Below are 19,570 nucleotides of genomic sequence, written 5' to 3'. Positions count from 1 at the left end.
TCTAGAGGGGTTTAAACTATACAAGAAGGGTGATCCTTTAGATGACTAAATTTCCTTTTTACCATCAGGTCATGGCAGTTGGTTAAAAAAGGTATCAAGGTAACTTTTTGAATTCAGATCTACCTACCTCTGTGATTCAACCAGGAATTTAGTGCCAAATGGAAACAGTAGGTATGCATGAAAGCTGAAATAATTTATCACTGCTATCTTTTCAACAGATAAGCATTTCTTTGTTTGAACAAATACACATTACAGTATAAGAAAACAAAAATGTTTTGAACAGCACAGCTTCCATAGTGCTTCTAAATAATGAAATTTCAGAAAACATTCAGTAGACAAGTTTTGGTGCACAAAGAAGATTATTAATTTTCCTTCCACATGACAAATAGATAAATACCTCTATGCGAAACATGATTTTAAGTACCATACACTATTCAAGTTCATATTTTTAGATGCTTCAGAAAGCACAAAAAGGTGTAGTTAAATTATTAATTTCTCAGCATAGAAAGTTTAAAATGCCCAAACAATTCAATTGAAAACCAGTTCAGTTGATAAATAATACCATTTGTTTTTCCCTCGACTGTCACTTACAAACCCAACGTTGATTCCGTCTCATACATCATTACCAGTCATAATGATTCCTCGGATCCTCCTGCTGCAACCTCACTGTCTTATATTTGTGCTGTCAGCAGCAGCAGTTTCACCAGTCTATGTTTTCTTTTAGGTCACCTCAGTGATTAATCAATTGGAATTTAGTGTACAGCCCTTTGGATGGTGTATGCCCCATTCTAACTCTTTTGGCTCAGCAAAGTAAATGAGAACTAAGAGCTATACAGTCCTTTCTCCTCCCCCAATGCATATAAGGGAAAAATACAATTACAAATGACATACAAAATCCAGCTACCATAAATAACAAGAAGTAGAAAAAGCAGTGGTTGTATTTGTACCTATCAGATAAAATGTATGAGATTCTCATACATAGTCAGATGGTTTTTAAAAGCTGATAAAGAAGATTGGAATCTGGAAGCATTAGTATTAGAGGAAATAAATTATTATGTGCATTTTCCCTTGTTTTCTCTTCTATGTGATTAATTAAAGGGAGCCAGGTATCTATTGTGTTTTGACACCAGTGTCAGATGTGACTGCTGATACGGTGATCCAACAGTCTATCAAAATGGAGGAAGGAAAAAAAGACGGTCTAAGTACAACTAGAGTTTATAGCAAATCAAAATCACTGTACCAAATGTTTACATGAACCTGACAAATTTGCAGAAAGATAGAAAGGAGGTAGCACAATCAACCCCTTGCCTGCCATAGCTTGTGGCTATTGGAAGGAAAAGGAGAGATGGCTTCTCTCAGGAGTAAAGGCAGGCACAGACAATAAGGAAAAAGTACAACCTACCACACCAGAAGATAATGTCAACAGAAAGGATCCTAGAGATTCTTCACTGTGTTGTTGAATCTTCAAGGAAGAAAAAGAACTTAAAAAAGAACAAAGAAAATGCCTTTTGGAGAAGGAGTGGATTTTGCAACGGGAAGGAAGCCCCAGGGAGCAGTGGGAGCTACATGTGGAAAGCAGATACAAATGAAGCTAAATCAGTGAGAGGAGACAGAAGCTGCAGAAATGCACAGTATCTGCCCTGGTTCATTTCCATATTCACAAAAACAACATAGAAAGTCACTTTGCTTTAAAAAAATGAAGATCTAGTCCAGGCTAGCAGTCCTTGTACATCTCATATGGTTCTAACATCTCTTCTGACCTAGGCCTCTAAACCATTTAGTGCTAGTATTCAGACTTTAGGGTAGAAACAGATCACTGAGGAATACCATTCTTCTTCCAGTCCTTTTAACCTTTACCAGTACTCTTGACCAGAGAACTTCTTCCCTGAATACTTAAAATGTTATAATGATTCATAACTGAGCTTTTAGCTTATGCCCTTCAGAACAGGCAGGATTCAAAAAACTCCACCCATGGACTGGCAAGTTTGTCATACGCTTCTTGAGATATTCACTCCTTACAAGTGTGGTGAACACTCTTCCATGGATGATAATCCCTTGCTCCTCTGGGAAAGACAGTGAGAAGACAGTTTCTGGCCTAATGTGACACAGTTCTGCACACCTGGGCTGGCAAAACCTGGCACAATCCCAAGCCAGCCTGCAGAAGGGTGAGAACAGTGCCATAGAGAAGCCTTCACCAAAGAGCAATCTAGGAATGACAGGTGGATGGATGGATCTATAGCTGGGTCATATCCACACTAGAAGCAAGAAGTTCTCAACATTTTTTTCCCTTTCAGATTTTCAGAAGGATAATATAAAAATTAATGTCTGCCGAACTGGAGGCAAGGAGAACTGCAAGAAAGACGATGATGTGGCATAATGAGGTTACAAATCAGACAACAATATGTCTGCGGTGTAAGAAAGTTATAGAATAATTTTCTGAGTTGCCTGTATCAATTCAGAAATAAATGTAGTCTCTACCAAAAGAATATATTGCAGCAAGTCCCCTTGCTGATTTAGGATGGTAGCATTTACCTTTCCTTACAAGCCATCAGAAAGACAATTGTATATTGTGTAAATACAGTGGGGACATGGATTAATTTCAAACCTATCACATAATCTGATGAGATTTCCCTTGAGATCTCCTAACTCTTTGCAGCACTGTGAGACATTATTTCCATACTTATTGGAAATAATGTCTGAGCCCAAGCAAGGCGTAATATTTCCACTGAGACTTGTCATGACGGGAGTGGAATTCATTCTTATTGTCACTGTACACATTGAGGGTCTTTTTGGCATTATCAGCATGTACCCCAAATAGTATTTAAATCTGTGATGATACAGTATACCATACAACAGTATCATCTGGGGCCTCCTAAATTCGGACCTATGTTCCTTGCTACATATACTGAACACAAGTCGGATTTCACCTGCATCTACATAAGCCCAGTGCAATTCCATCATCTTCACTGGTCAAGCTCCTGGTTCGCACCAGTATGGAATCCAAACTGGATCTGTGACATAACAGAAGTACTCAACATCATTTTAAGAGGCAATTTATTAAGAAAATAACGATGCATCACATTGAGTTGTGATGCAAGTTGTCATAGGTTAGAGGATGAACAAGAAGCTTGATTGTTTTTCTTGCAGTTAAATTCATTCACTTTCATTACAGGGTTACTTGTCTATCTTAAATGTTCTCCAGCTGGTTGCTGTCACCAGATGTGGACAGGTCCCTTTGTGCTTCATTATGAAACTGGCTGTGCTGGTGTCTTTGGCTATACAGAAGACTCAGCTACATTAAAATATTTTTTAGATTTCCAAGCATTCTCCTGTAAACTTTTACCAAATATTTCTGGTTTATTTTTGCAAGCAAACTTTTTCTGGTTTTAGTTGATCTGTTTCTCTTACCTGATTCATTCAAGGATGCTTGTAACACTGCAATTTGTCACCACGGAAACAACTGTTTGGTCACTACAGTTGATGTCACTGAATGAATCAAGTACGAAAATCATGGAAATGATTACAACAGCCCATAAAAAAAAAATCAAACAACTTAACTAATTCAGTAACAATTTGGAACAACCCAGAAAGGAATTCAATTGAATGTGATGACTTAATTTCAGCTTTCAAAATTGCAGGGTTTTTTAAACTTCTTATGTTTCTCTGTGGGTGGTAGCTACTGAGTAAAATCCAGTAAAATGGGTTCTAGCAAGCTCATCTCATACCCAGCACCACATCTCACAATGACATTGCTGCAGCTTCAAACCCGTCTCAGCCGAAACTTTCACGGGAAGCTGAGGCACAGCAGTCTTCTCCCTGAGGGCACACTGAGACCTGACTTGTCCACTTAATTAGCCACTTAACCATTCAAGCCAAAAAGGCTGAACATGCAGATGTCTGCAAAGAGCCTGCCATTGCCCAGCAGCTTTAAATATTACATGTATATATCTTTCTCCAGCTCCATTTTCCTGACAGAAGCAACCGTAGGCCAGAAATCTCTTCAGCTGTTGTTCCCTTCCCATGTCAAGGTTACAGTGGTGCCTGTTGTATGGATTGATGTTGATTTTCATCCAGGATTCTGTAAAGCTTTGGGGGAAAAATATCGTAAAGGGAGAGATACCATTTCATAATCCAAGGGAGCCTTTTGGAGATTTACTCATAACTCAAGTACAAATGCAGGATAACCACATTTTTTTTTAAGTAACATATTTCTGATTTTAGCAGGAATTTAGACAAAACCATTTAAGATTTTGGCTAATTTAAAAAATCTTACGTATTTCTTATAGCTACTGGTAACACACCACCACAAAATGCCATTCCAAGGTGATTCTAGCTTTAGAAATAATAATAAATCATATTTACTTATTATCTTAATGTCTTTATAATATTGTATTAAAAGATAAACTCACCTTATTTCTTATATAATATGATTGATGCTGACTTAGAAGCAGTGACTTTTATCACCATCACACGTGAAATCTCTGGAGGATTAAACTTCAGGAGAGACTCTCACAAAAAGAATCGCCTCTTTTATAGCCTTACTAATTGAATGTAATTAATTTACTAGTGCCCCAGAATTGCAGGTATTAAAAAAATAATAAAATCCCTGAGCACTTTTGTTTTGCGTGAGATAAATGCTACAATCTATCTTTCCTTTTAAGGAAAATACAGAGGAAATAATATTAGGTGACAGTGAAGTTCATAGCAGCAGGTCGATTGAGATTGTCAGGATTCATTAGTGTGTGTGTGACTGGTAAATCATTGAGTTAATTTTAGGTTGAGTGGCATATTTAGAAAACTACGAATCACCTTATTTTGTGAATTTAATCAACCTTTGCTCTTCCCTGGATAGTTCAACGTACATCTGCAATATTAAGTTGGAACTGGCTCTTCACACTGCAGCCCTCACAAATACCAGCAGTGTGCAAACTTTCAAAACCATCACCTCTATTAAATTCTGGCCTCTAGCAAGGAGTTCAACACAAATAAAACATCACAATTACCAAGAAAACAAAAATATCCAGATTTATGCTGAAATCTCAATTTGCCTTGTTACTAAGAATAAAAATGCTGAAGTCCACAAATACTAATGCAGAAAGATTACTTCTCTGGAAACTTTGCAAAAAAATAGCTTCTGTTCAAACAACATAGTCAATCCTCGAATGCTTCTTTGTGACACTCTGTTAGCCCAATTAAATTACATTACAAAAGCAAGAATTGCACTACATGCGGATCTTCCAGCTCTGGCTTCTAAAAAAGGCTGTTTTCAAAGGTAGGCAGCATCTTTTTCAAAGCTTAGATTTATTTGGAAATAAGTCACAATTCCTAGCTAATGTGAGCTATTCATTTATTTTTCATCTGATGTTTTCTGATATCTTAGCACAAAGTTTCTCTTCATTTCCAAAAGACATTCTATTAGCACCAGATTTGATATTGAACATGACAATATTTAGGTAACACAGTGGGCTCCCCTATGTAAAATTCAAGCTGTGAAGATACGCACTTGCAAAAAATGGCAATTACTCTTCAGTTTCGTCTTTTGAATATGCAAACAAATTGCTTGTGGATTACTGGCAGCTACAGCCTGGGCTCTGACACTTAATTGTTTGTTATTAATACGCAAAGCAATTAATGTAATTATAAATATGAAAAAGAAAAATATCAACATTATTTACATTAGTTAGTTACTAGGAGGTAAAATACTTTGTCAGCTATAACACAATACAAATCGCTGCAAAGCGTTTAATACAATTATAACAGGCATATATATTCAAAGCACTACAGTTTATATTCTGGGTCTGTTCTCCTGGGATCAATTTATGATACTCTGTGCTGAGTATCTTGTCTTGACAAAATAATGATACTTTGTTCCAGTGTTGCTCCATTTGGCTACCACGCACTTTATGTACGTGTAGGATTACAGACCCAACCACTACGCAGCAAATAGCGCATCGCCAGGATGCACGGGGCCAGGAAGCAGCAGCAGTCACTAATATCTATACAGAAAACACCACACATGAGTGTACACCTGCTTCTTCTCAAATATTTTCCTCAAGCAAACATGGTAAAAAAAGCATGATAGAATCAACAGCAGATCATATACACTTCTTCACTATTGGCACTGGTTTCTTGAGTGCTCATATTAAGAAAACTACTTGGACCATCTTGACCCCATGCATGCATGGCAGGCAGTGACAGGCAGCAACTCTGCAATGGAGGTTCAGGAGGTCTAAACAAATGATTCTTACAGGTGACACCCAGCTAGAAGAGTACTGTGAGGTGGGCAAACACACATCATAAGGTGACTTTCACTTTATTAAATACTCTAAGTCATCAAGCCATTTAAGCAGAAAGACTGCCCTCATTTTCCTTAATTTTTTTGCATTTGGAATTAAATCTGTGTTCAGAATTACTGGTCTTATGAATAGTAACCAATCTTAAACAAGCCTATTTCAAAGCTCTTTATTAGTCATTTAATTTTAATGTCTGACAGTTGTGTAACACAGAATCATAGAATGTCCTGAGTTGGAAGGGACCCACAAGGATCATCGAGTCCAACTCCTGTCCCTTCAAAGGACAACCCCACAGTTCACACCATGTGTCTGAGGGTGTTGTCCAGTCTCTTCTTGAACACTGTCAGGCTTGGGGCTGTGACACCTCCCTGGGGAGCCTGTTCCAGTGCTCCACCACCTTCTGGGTGAAGAACCTTCTCCTAACGTCCAACCCGAACCTCCACGGCACATCTTCCTGACATTCCCTCGGGTTCTGTCATTGGTCATTAAAGAGAAGAGTTTGGTGCCTGCCCCTCCTCCTCCCCTTGTGAGGAAGCTGTAGCTGCCATGACGTCTCCCGTCAGTCTCCTCCAGGCTGAACAAACCAAGTGACTTTAGCCACTCCTCATACGGCTTCCTCTCCAAACCCTTCACCAAGTTCGTAGCCCTCTTCTGGACACTCTCTAGCAGCTTAATATCTTTTTTGTACTGTACACAGTATTGACATCCTTAATTAATCACACCCTGTGTTACTTGGTCACATGCAGCACGTTCAGCAGCATGACTCAGCCACGACCGTTCACTTGAATCAGAAGATGTTGGTTCCCAGGTACCAAAGTGACACCCTTGTAATCAGCTGTTGTAAACACACATTTTCTGGCACTGCAAAGTGGGACAAATGGAGACAAAGGGAGACAAATGATGGCAATGGCTAGCCAATTCAGAAATTGGAAAGGTTTTAACACATAAGTTCTTTGCATAACTTTGATAAATAGTAAGGACAAGACAGCAGAGATGCACATTACTAAATATGATGTGGTGTCTAGATGGGGAAACAAATAAAAAGTGAACAGGGAACTGCTAAAAGCAGACACTTCTAATCAAACCAAATTGCTACTGTCCAGTCGAGACTGGCTGGTGCATAGTCCTTTTTTGTTTCCCAACTGCTCCATGGGGTTGCTCCAAGCTCACCAAGAGCAACAGCCCTTTGTGGGTGAAGCCCTAGGTAAAAACAAGAATAGACAAACATCTGTATGCAAGTCCTGGCTCAGGGCTGGCTGAGGGCTGTTACAACCCCAGCTTTTTGCTGGAGCAGCCGCAAGGCTACTCTGACTCTCTTCCCTGCAGGCCACAGCCCTGAGGAGAGAACACAGTGGTTAGAGACTGCTGTTTCATCCATGTTCTCTCCTCCTTTGAATGGAGCTCCCTTGTTCAAGTGCTCCAGCAAGAAGTTGCTTGAGGAAACAGCCATCCAAACCCAGCGCTGTTTGCTGTGGTGTACAAACTTCCTGGTTGTAAGGAGAGGAAAACAGCCACCCTGCACCTCCAAGGGGGTCTTGTGAGCCATACACATCTGCAAGACTACCAGACAACTTCCTCCCTGCTACATCAGGCCATGCAACACCTTGAGTGACCCAGATGCAGCGGACAACCAGGGGACTGTCTGTCTGGTGAGCGACCACCAGCTATTAACCCACAAAATTGCCCATACAGCAGCACTGAAGGGCTCTGTGCCCTGTGCAGGAGCTTTGCTGTTTGGGTGGAGGAGGCACAACCCTTCCAGCAGAACTTCACAGTGTCTGCCTGCTTGTCACAATTTACCGTTACTTTTCGTGTTTAATGTTTCAGATTTGTGTGTAGTTTAAAAAAAAAAATAAGTTGGAGAGTGCCAGTTACTTCTCCAAGGTTTCAGAACACAAACTTTGCAGTTCTTCTGCTGTTTGACACAGGCTGCCACAGATGGAAGACAGATATCTGTCCACCAACATTTAAAGAGGACCAGATTTTTTTGTTTAGAAATTTTGCTGTTACCACTCCCAGTAGTACAATCAGCCAGAGCAACCCTTCCCTCTGTAACAAGTGCATACACAAACAAACGTGGGAGACCATTGCCTGTAGAGGATTCACACAGAGACATCTGCAGTGCATTGGGACTGCCTTGACAGTTAGTTTTGGAAAGAAAGGGGCAACTTTTTCAAACCTGGTTTGGAAAGGTCTGAAACTCAGGTATCATTTATGAAAGAGGAAGGAAAACAAGGTTACCCAGTAGCCATTTCAGCTCATGTCAGTCAAAAAGATTTGCTTTTTCTGAGTCCTTCCAACCTAAACATCTGAAGGAAGTTTTTGAATTGGTGCACAGTCTTGCTAAATCAGCTGTGCTCCTTCCCCAGCTGATGGCTGCCAATTTAGACTGACCTCAAATCCTGCAGCTTCCTCCTCTCAGAGTTACAGTCATTCTCTGTCATCGCACCTGATCCTTCACAGAAGTTTCCGCACCTTCCAGGCTCATCACAACAACCCTTCGAGTATAAGCCAAAGCAAACTTGACACAACAGGTTTCATTTTTCTCTCAGAGGCACACATATGCCATAAAGATTGCAGCTCGTCACCTACACTTTTCTGACATTGTTTAACACGCTCACGTGGGACAGTGCTCCTGCAAACAGGGCAGTGCTGATGCTTCTTTTTCTTTACTTTTCTTTCCCCCTCCTAAAGTAAAAAAATGTTGCCTAAAGCCAGTCTGTTTGGGGTTAAATTCATGGTTTATGCTCAATGAGCTGTCTTGTGCTGTGTCTAAAACCAGCACAGAAACACTGTCACCTTTTCCTGGAATCCAGTGCACAGCCTGGGGAGTGGGGTTTTCTCTTCTGCTACAGCATCCCTTCAGAATTTGAAGATTTCTTCCTTGTGCAAAGGGTATTGCTACTGGGTGGTGCCTGCATGACTGTGTGCACGCAGGGAGAATTTTCCAGGAGCAACAGAGAGTAAGCTACGCCATAAAAGTCCTACAGTGCTTACTGCTTTCTTCCTTTCTGCATGTCGTCTTGGGAAAAATTCTGGGAGAAAATGAATGCTGACAACCGACAGGCATCGGGCAGTGTCTCGAGGGAAGCAGGGAAATGTGCTGCCCCTCAGACAAGGGCACCGGTGGTGGGAAGGGAGAGGACAGACGGCTGGTTCGCTCCCAGACAGGGATTAGGAGTCACAGGTGAACCGAGGCCACGTGCCCTACTAATAGCAGCAGCTTCCTGCTCAAAATAAGAAGCAGGTTCACACATTTGTTCTCCAGTTGGGTTCAGACACAAGCTGCAACACAGATGTTCACAGGGCACAAAGGGGACACCCAGCAGAGCTGGCTGCAAAAGAAAATTTACAGGAATGACAGCAAGTTGCCTTTTACAACAGGCTCTCTAGAGAGGCAGTAAAAGGGAAACTCATTCTGCTATGTTTTTTTTTCTGATGCTCCTCCTTGTGTAAGATGCCACTGCTGCTGATCTCCAGAGACTGAATATGAATTAAAAAGAGGAGGAAAAAGAGGGGAAAAAAAACCAAAACAAAACAAAAACCAACCAGCTAACCAAAAACCCCAAACAAACATGGGAAAGCAAAATAAAGGAGCAAAGGAGAAAACAAAGCAGAATGCATGAGACTGAAGAAACGTGCCACAAAGAGGGAATAGATGGAAAGGAGAGAATAAAGCCACATTAATAGGTTTGAAAAATAACAAGGAAATGTAATAATCAGAAACACTGCTGAGATCTTCTGCACACACTCTGAAAGCACCATTAGCCATAGGATCCTCTGGCCGGCTTGGACTCAGGTCTGAACATTCAGGAGATTCAGTAGTAGGACAATCATACATTAAGTGATCCAGGCAGGTACCTGATCCATAAAATGGATCTCCATAAAATGGAGACAATAATTCTCCAGCTTTTGCGAGACATCTTTGGACCTACAGGTGATGCACACTATGAAAATATTTTGCATTCTGACTTTTACAGAACAAGCAACTTACTGCAAAAACTTATTTTTGTAGAGGGGTCCTCTACACCAAAAACTGGTCATGGATTTTATTCATAAGAAGCATTCAACCGCTCCTCCACTATAAATCTCTTCAAAGTTTCTCATATAGATCAAAGTAAATTCAATTGTTACATCCGTGTGTTCAAGAAACCTTTTCCTCTTTAGAGTTGAGACTTAAAAGTTTTTCTAGGTCTATAAACTCTTTAGAAAGAATAAAATCTTCTAAATCTTGTTTCTCTTTCTCCATTGCTATTTTCAAGCATCATAAAGTGTGACCAGACTGTTGAAAAAGAAATCACCTAAAAATTGCTTCGTTATATGCAGGAACGTATTTCTGAAACTGCCTGAATATTTTCTGTAAATGTTCCAAGTGAGACACCAGCTTCACTGAAACACTTAAGCAAATTTCCAGGAACTTCAACATACCCAAGATTTCAACATTTATGGCCATTTTCTTCCAAGTATTTAGTCACATATGTATCTTTAATATCTTTAGCAGTTGCAAAGAAAACCAAATGAAACACAGACGAAAAGCCAGTTAAAGCACAGCCTCAAGTATGGGGCAATCAAGAGTAGAACTACTTCTCATGACCCACTGATTTTACCTTCAAAAGTTCTTACTTGCTCATGATGACTCACCTTTTTGTCCAGTCTGAAGTTAAATTTGTAAGTTTGACTACACATTTCTCTCTGAGAAACTGTGAGCATCACATGATTCCCAATTTCTGCCATACAAATACCATATGTGCTACTGAAAATTCAGCCAGCAAAGTTCCATCATACTGACCCTTTCATGGTAGCTGAGATTTTTCAAGAGCCTTAAGAAGTTCAGCCTTAAACTGTCAACAAAATTCGCACACACTCCAAATTATCCAACACAAACCATGAATGTATCCATTACACATACCTATTTATTCCAGATATTCTCCAGGTTTCAAGAAGCATATAACCAAGAATTTCTTCAAGTTCAGAGTCCAAGATCTGAAAAGAAGATAATATATTTTTTTAGAAGTCACTAAAAGCATATGGCTTAAGTATACAAAAGAAAACACACAAACAAACAAAATAAAACACATTGTGCAAAATTACTGTTTGGAAATGAGTTTATGAGCTAGTCCTTCTAACGCTGTGCATCACATAAAGTGTGTTGTGGGTGGTCAAAACAATGGTATGATAATGTATAGGCTGTTAAATTTAAGATATATATGTGTCATACTGTGTAGATTCTTAAACAACTTCTACATATGAGTTCCAAATTAGTAGAAAACTCTGAAAACACGTGAAATCTTCAAACAGCGATTTTGCTACAACTATCTGCCATGAAAGAACAAAATCAACATATTGAATATACGAAACTGCCAGTGGCATAGAAGAAAATATAAATGTGTAAGGAAACCATAAGTATCCCTAAGTATATTTAAGCAATATTCTGCCTTCAGTTTGTAGCAAGACAGGGGTATGAATAAGGTAACCACATGAAAATCAAGGATATCATTATGTGCATTACCTCTTTCTTGTCTAAATATGCTGAATGTGGCATTTCTGCTACAGATGTAAAATTCTAGATGTACGTTTTTGCAACACCTAATCACAAATAGTCTTAGAGTCCCTGTAAATTTTCCTGGTGATTCTCAGACAGTGACCCTGAGCATAATGTGTTTGATAAGTCTAATGTGCTTAAGAAAGCAAAAAAAAGAGGAGGAGGATGCATTGTGAGAAAGAAACAGGCCCAGAAGACCAAGGAAAGACACAAAGTAGGAAAACAGAGGAAAAAAATGTTCATGTGTCCAAATGCACTTGGTCCAATCTTTCTTCTGGACAAAGACTTCTGAGATGACCACATCAGCTTCACCATTATGAGTAGATGCTGTATTAAGTACTTCTGTGGCACCATTAGCACCTTTAAATACTGCAGCAGGACAGACTATTTCACACAGTGCTGCAAGACGGCCACAGCTCTTAAAAAAATAGTTAAGATTCCACATTAGAAGAAGCCTTGCCTCCTTCTTTTCCCCACAATTTTGCCTGAGATTTTGTCTGCAGCTGCACCACTGGGACCCAGCGTAGGCAAACCGCATCACCCCAGCGGAGTTCAGACGAATCAGTTATAGAACTTGTTATACCCACTAAGCATCAATGGTCACCTGGCCAGGAGCACCTATGTGCTCCAGCTGAAGAGCACACATTTCCTTCTCCAAGGGCTTGGCCCACCAAAGGAGTTCTAGACTTCCTCTGTTCCCTTCTATGAGACAGTAATTTTCAAGCAGAGAGATAAAATGTAAATATCAGCATGGATAATTATTTCACTGCTCCTTTTTTTTTTGAAAGATAATCAGACAGAAAGATGAGGCTCGCTCTGAGAAACAGAAGCAGCAGATTTTTTTATCCAGTAACTGCATGAAGGATTCTGCCAATTCTTCTTATAAAAGCAACAGCTCATTGATGTGTAGCTGCTGCATACCTTCATGGGCAAGACCAACAACTACAGAAATCCCTCACTGGTCCTCTCTACATATTTTCAGGCAATCTCTATAAAAATGACAACTTCTAGCTTTATTTATTCTATGCATTATGTTATCATTGCTGCTGTTGATGTCAACTGCAGACAAGCCAGGCTCAGAAGCTCAGATTCCATCACAGAGGCACAAGTTACACCACATCTCTGCCCTTTGCACCTCCTACTCAATCCCCAAAAAGAGATTTGGGCAATAAGGTGTAGAGAAATCACACTGAGAATACCATTAAAGTTAATGTGAAAATCAGCCAAATATCACCTCTAATAGAAGCTGGAGCTATTTACTAGGTAATACTGATAAAAATCTGCAAGATCAGTGGATGGTCAAAGTTTACCCTTTATTTTCTCCAGTAATATCCTCTGTTTTTTCTGCAATTCTATCTCCATCAATTAGCCTTATAATACTTTTTCCACATACATTCATGCCCCTTGCTTTGCTTTTCCCTCTTACTTATCTCCCCCATCTCGTACCACTACATGTTTTATTTTCATTTGCAAGGTCCCTACAGTTGACTACAAGCACTCATTTTACCACACCTTGACCAGGAGTTACCACCTGTAAGCTGAAGCACATTGACCACCTAAATACATACTGTTCCTTGGCTGTAACATCTTCAGCCAAGTGACCTTCATGCTGGGTAGTAGATTCCAGGGGCTGAACTGTCAGGTGCAACAAAACTTGTGTCATAAAGGCAGCATTCGAAAGATTTTACTAATGTGGTAATGCATGAAACATTATTGCTCAAAGACACGTCTCAAGGGATTGTTGACCTGAGAATTTCTTATGACATATTTATAGAGAAATAGTATGAATCATTGCATGGCTGAGATAGCTCTGTGACAGAACATTTGCAGCCAAAGATAAGAACAATTGTATTTAAGTGTAAGCACATGATTTGCTATGCATAACAGAAGTGGTGTTTATTTTAGAAGAGGTTCCCCATCTGACAGTTCCAAAAAACCTCATAGAGTTACTAAAAGATGCCGAGGAAAGTTTCTACTTGCAGTACACTGTCTATCTTTAATAACACCAGCTGTCGCTTTTACAAACACATTATGCCCTTCATAGTTATCCCATATTCTGCAAACACCGAAAACCCCCCAAACCCTCCCACAGTTATTAACATCTGCTTCATTTACTAATTCTGACAAACTGAAGGACAAAGGCATGATTTAACAGATTGCTCTGCGTAAAGAAACAATGCCGTTCACGAAAAGATTTATCAAATGCCCCTGTCAGAAAGCTTTACAAAGCACAGCTTAATGAACGTATGCAAATTGATATAATATATAAAATGCCTGATACCACTTCAACAAGTAATGTGCTTATGAAATCTATAGAGAATGGTAAGATACACCAATCTAATTTGTCTTGGAAATAAAGTGATTTGGTTTCCTCCAGATAATTCCAATCTCTTTTTTTTTTTACACCTGGTAGCATGACAGCAATGCATTACTTACAATAAACCACTGCTTTAGACCCTAGAAGATGTGATTATTCAATAGAAAAAGCATCCAGCAACAGACAATCTGGAAGCACACTTCAATATTTTCCTTCAATGTTTTGACATGCTGGCATTCTTTAAAAATGTTATTTCCAAGCCTTGCTGCATTTAAACAGCCCCTTTATTTATGTATGTATTTATTTATTTATTTATTCATTCATTTAGCCATTGTTTGATGGGAGGTTGAAGCCTGCATCTAAGTTAGGCTGATATTTACAGCATGAGGAACTGCTCAGGTCTGAAGCACATCAGAAAACAACATGCATCCGGGATGATCACTGCTATTGCTGGTTTCAACATTATTGATCTAGAGATCTGATCGTTTTCTTTTCATCAAGATAAGGAAAGAATGGCTTATGAGCCAAAATGATTTTTGATGAAAAAAAACACACATTTTCTAGAGCTTCTTTCCCCTTACAACTGAAAGTTCTTTTCACAAACTTACTTTGAAAAAATATAATGCATTAAGAAACTAAAACCCACAATCGCCCTTTATAAATTGATGGAAAAATAAATAGAACTTCCTTAATTGTTTGCTTGGAAAAAATACATACACAAGAACACAGCACAGTAATTGCCTCAGAAACTAGCAGGTGCAGAGTTTCTAGATCTCGGCTTTACTATTTAGGACTCGGTGAGTGTGGAAGAGGAAGAGAAACGGCGTTGTATGGCACCATGATTACTTCTTTTTAAAGATCTTTTTTTCTCTGAAAACTTCTGTCAGAGCAGCCTAGGTCCAGGTAGTGATGCCTTGAGGCTGAGATGGCTTATATCCCTGTTTCTGTACTCATTTTTCAGCAGATGTGCTACCCACCCTTTAGAATCATAGAATCACAGAATGTGCTGAGTTGGAAGGGATGCACAAGGATCATCGATTCCAACTCCTATTCGTGCACATGACAAACCCCGCAGTTCACACCATGTGTCTGAGGACATCGTCCAACTGTTTCTTGAACACTGGCAGGCTTAGGGCCGTGACACCTCCCTGGGGAGCCTGTTCCAGTGCTCCACCACCCTCTGGGTGATGACTTTGAAAGAAAAGTCTCCAGACCATCCTGTGCACTAACATAAAAGTAGTTCCTGATTGTTTATAATTTTCAGTCCCCTTCTTACACCTTCAGCATCTCCAGTCATCCACAAACTACAGATACAGAACACAAACTGGCCTCTTCATCTTCCCTTCAGTCACATTCCTCTGGAGTCTGTGATGGACAAGGTCCAGGGTGCAGTTGGCCAACTCTTTTACGTGCTATTTATTAAGTCTACAGCTCTCCAGCTGGAGGGTGTCTACCCCATTCTACAGAATTCAAGTTTTCCTAGGAAATCAAAGCAACTGTTGTGCTGGAACCACAAAAGGAACACCAACTAACAAACTTGAAGTAACACTTTGAGTGGTTCCTGTGCTGGGAGAAGCAGCCCTGATGTGAACACGGTGCGAATGCTAGAAAAGTCATACAAGGAAAATTTTCCCCTCTACAGCACAATAGTCTAATAAATAAGCAGTTTCAACTCTTATTTTACATCATCCATTATATGTTTCACATTACTACAGAAGTAATTACTGTTGCTATCAAAGCTAGACACAAGTTTTGCTCAATGCCTTAGGCAAAATGACTAAGTTGGGCAGTACTCAGTGCAGGATTCTCAAACCTCCGCATCACGGAACTGCAGCTTTTGCATTGGGAATTAACTAAACTGTAAAATAAGAGTCCAGGTCAAAACTCGATGTCAGAAATGTATTCCGATCTCCTTATTTTAAAGGCATTAATTTGTAAAATCCTTTCCATTCTGTAACAATGAATATTCAGTATGTGTCAGGCACTGTGGAAAAGGTTTCTATTTCTCTGCAAATGAGTATACATTAGAGTGAGTATTTACAACATTTTTATAGAACTGGGTTTGTGTCACTGACCAGTAAGGGGTGATAACTTTAACACTGTATCAGTTTTAGATGCCAGGTAGCAATATATAACAAAGCAGGCAGTTCTCATTTTTACATTTTTTTTTTAATTCAGTTTCGCAAGATGGTGGGTTCTCCAGCTTCTCATCCAGTTAAAGACTGAAATCTGGGAATAGATGAACATGCCAAGCCCTTTTTTATTGTATCTCATTTCTCAGAGTAACTTTTTCAGGTTCCATCATTACCATCCCTATTTTAAATGTGTTCATTTTAACATAAACCCACAAGTACAGAAAAATGTCTTCCCTTTTGAATGTACATCGAGGCCAACAGATTTGCAGTTGATATAGTTAATAAAGGCAAATTAATAATAATCTTCTCCTGAACCCGTATTAAATTATAATAATTATTATAAGTAAAGTTAAACATTCTAACTTTTCCTTGAAATAGGAAGGAAAAGATTTATTCTTGGGAGTCAGTCTTGTTACAGCTCCCCTAAGATGTAACATCTAATAGATTTCAGGGTAAAAAAAAAGAGCCTCCTGTACAGATTTCAGTTTCAGTCTAATAAAACAGCTTCAATAAATTATATTAACCTGCACAACCATCACTGACAAAATTACATTCATGCTGTGTGCAATGGAGTGTGCTACGTGATAATGCAATAAAATATTTTTTTTAACCTGTTACTTAGTTGTTTGCCATTTTGTTTTTTCCTGTTTGGATTTTTTTGTTTTTCCACGAAGGAACACTAGTGTTTAAAATTAGGGCATGCTGCTTTAACAAAATAGGTGAGAAGCAGAACCAGTCCACCCAGTTCCATGTCCCTACCCGCTCGCAGGCTTCTACCACCCATTGCAGTATTCACCCATCGCTATCATGGACAAAGTACCTACACTGGACCACAGTGTAATCAATAACAGCAAATAGTTCTGGGACTATGCTGAACTGACACTAAAGTAGACTAGAAAGTGAAATCATTTCTTTGATAATCTTGTTGGCAAACTTGTACAAACCCATGTTCCCTATTGAATAAAAAAAAAAAAAAAAAGAGAGAAAAAAAATAAAAGAGGAGGTTTGTAAGAATGCAGACCTTTTCTTCTACATAATGAAAGCTAATTTTTAATGGATGAAAATGTCCTCTTTCCGTAATCTGTGGGAAAATGCAAGAAAGGATTCCCTGCTCTAGAGTCTGTCTGAAAAGTAGCATCCAACGTGCAAAGACTCACAACCCAAAATGTTGCTGTGAAAGTACGAAGTGTTGAACAACTTCAGTGTGACGGGTACTTCTGAAGGGCGAGGATCCTTACCTGCCCCAGCACAGGTGGAAGAGGGGCACAACATGGCCACTGCTTTTGGTTTGACAATGCGGAGCCTAAGCTACCTTGCTGCATCTCTACAGAGGGTCCGAGATATGCAGAAATGTGCTGCCAACATTACAGTCTAGAGGTTGGAATAGAAACTCTGTAAGAAGATACATCCTACTTTATTTTTTTTCTTTTAGAAGAAAGGCAGAAGCATTAAGCTGCACTATTTCATCCCAGACTGGGATGAAATAGACTGGGTCAGCAGCCGAATGCAACAGATGCAATAAATCTCTAACACTTCCCTCATTTAACTACAGTGACAGCTGCTGGGAAAACCCAGTTTCAGATAATCGCAAGGAATGTAAAAAGAGGTTCCAGTAAGTTGAATACAGTCCATACTTTTCAAGAGTAAGACCTATTGAGGACACAGTTGTCCTGGAAGGTCCTTAAACAATACAATATCTGAAGATTATGACACCTCATTCCTACATAAAAGGAGGAACCATTCCAAACTAGCCACCAGTGAAGTCCAGCCTTGGAAATCACAGGTGGGTCAAAAAATCCATAGAAGAAACAAGATGTCCTGCTTCACATAGACATCTATTTTAACAGGGGCCAGCTGCAATTCACAGCTGTTTGCTCACATTATTTTTAATATTACAGAAAGGAAAGGTCAATGTTCCCTCTTGTCTTGGTGAAAATATGGAAGCTGGAGCTGTGAAGAGGAGCAGGATCAAACAACTCAAGAGGAGTCTTGGAATCCTTTCTAAGCAGTCAGTCGTGCCTCCAGCTAAAAGTGGAAGAGAGGCACCAAGATGTCATTCTACAAAAAGTCAGAAATAATGAGGAATAGCTTATCAAGATAAGGACTGTTAGCAGACAGTGGCAGATTTAGTTCACCATGGTGATGATAGAACAACATTAGGAAGGCAGAGCAGTTTTAAGGAAAGGTAGCTAAAAATACCTGCCCAAAACACATTCCTCCAAGTCCTTCTCATCTCCAGTACAATGATGCTTCAAAGTTAACTGTCCCAACAGACAACCCTATACTCTGTCTGCCAGCATCAAGATGAAGCATTGCACGCTGTGGTAGGCCTGTAGTCTCCGAGGATTGCATGTCTGTATGAATGATGAGGATGGCTGCGTTTTGTTCCAGTTACCGTGAATTAGGAGCAGAACCCTGTTGCCTGGCAAGCTTTCAGCACAGACTTCAGCTGCAAAAAGTCTGGGTACAGTGTTGAGCTGTAGCATTGAAGGAAGATACTAATCTGAAGGACAAACTGTGTTGTCTAGTTTTCTGATCTTGCTTTTCTCCAGGAGGACCACACAGGATCCATTCCACAGAGACATGCTCACACTGCTCAATCCTTTCCTAACACCACCAACAAAAGACCGAGACCAGTGTCCCGATTTTTTTTTTTTTTGGAAGGCAGCTGATGTCCCCAACCCCAAAGGTCTGGCAAAAACAAGGAATTTCCTACACTGACCTCAGACTGGGACCTCTGGCATCTGTTAGCAAACAGCAGCATTCACCAACCACTGGATTAAAAGTAAAAACAGGTGATAATGCAAACACATGAGCAGCAGTCAGTCTCCTTTCTAGATCCTTTATTAACACTATAACTTCATACTGCATATTTAATTATATATATATTTTTTTAACCTCTCTAAATGCTCCTATGCATTCTCACAAAACCTTTCCTAAATTTACCAAATTCTGTCCTCAAATTATTTTGATTTTCTACTTGACTAGCATATTTAGAGTTATTATTCCAGAATTTCATCTCTTGGGATGTTTGAAAAATTTCTTTTAATTTTCAGTCTAAATTCCTTCAGGACTAACCAATGAACATATTATCTCGTGCTGTTATTATCCTCCAATTTCAACAGGTCTCCTCCCTTCCTTGTTGCCCTCCAAAAGTCCTTAAAACAGTTTCTTCCTGAATATTACATATAAATTATAGGGAATGGAGGCTTAGTATACTTTGTCAGATAGAAGGGAACCATCCTCTGGGAAAACATATTTGACTAATTTTTTTACTAATGAA

General features: G+C 39.5%; 1 protein-coding gene across 11 annotated transcripts in view; it reads right to left on the bottom strand.

Moving 5' to 3' along the window:
- ENOX1 (ecto-NOX disulfide-thiol exchanger 1) overlaps positions 1 to 19,570 on the bottom strand; it is a 362,839-nt gene that overhangs the window by 277,473 nt on the left and 65,796 nt on the right. For all 11 annotated transcript variants that reach the window (XR_010470814.1, XM_065054489.1, XM_065054480.1 and 8 more), the window contains exon 2: positions 11,203 to 11,276. The gene's annotated coding sequence lies outside the window, so the exon portion shown is untranslated. The remainder of the gene's footprint in view (positions 1 to 11,202; positions 11,277 to 19,570) is intronic.

This window comes from Columba livia, chromosome 1 (assembly GCF_036013475.1).
Source record: "Columba livia isolate bColLiv1 breed racing homer chromosome 1, bColLiv1.pat.W.v2, whole genome shotgun sequence".
In the NCBI taxonomy this organism is placed as follows: domain Eukaryota; kingdom Metazoa; phylum Chordata; class Aves; order Columbiformes; family Columbidae; genus Columba; species Columba livia.
This window is presented reverse-complemented; position numbering and strand designations above follow the sequence as displayed.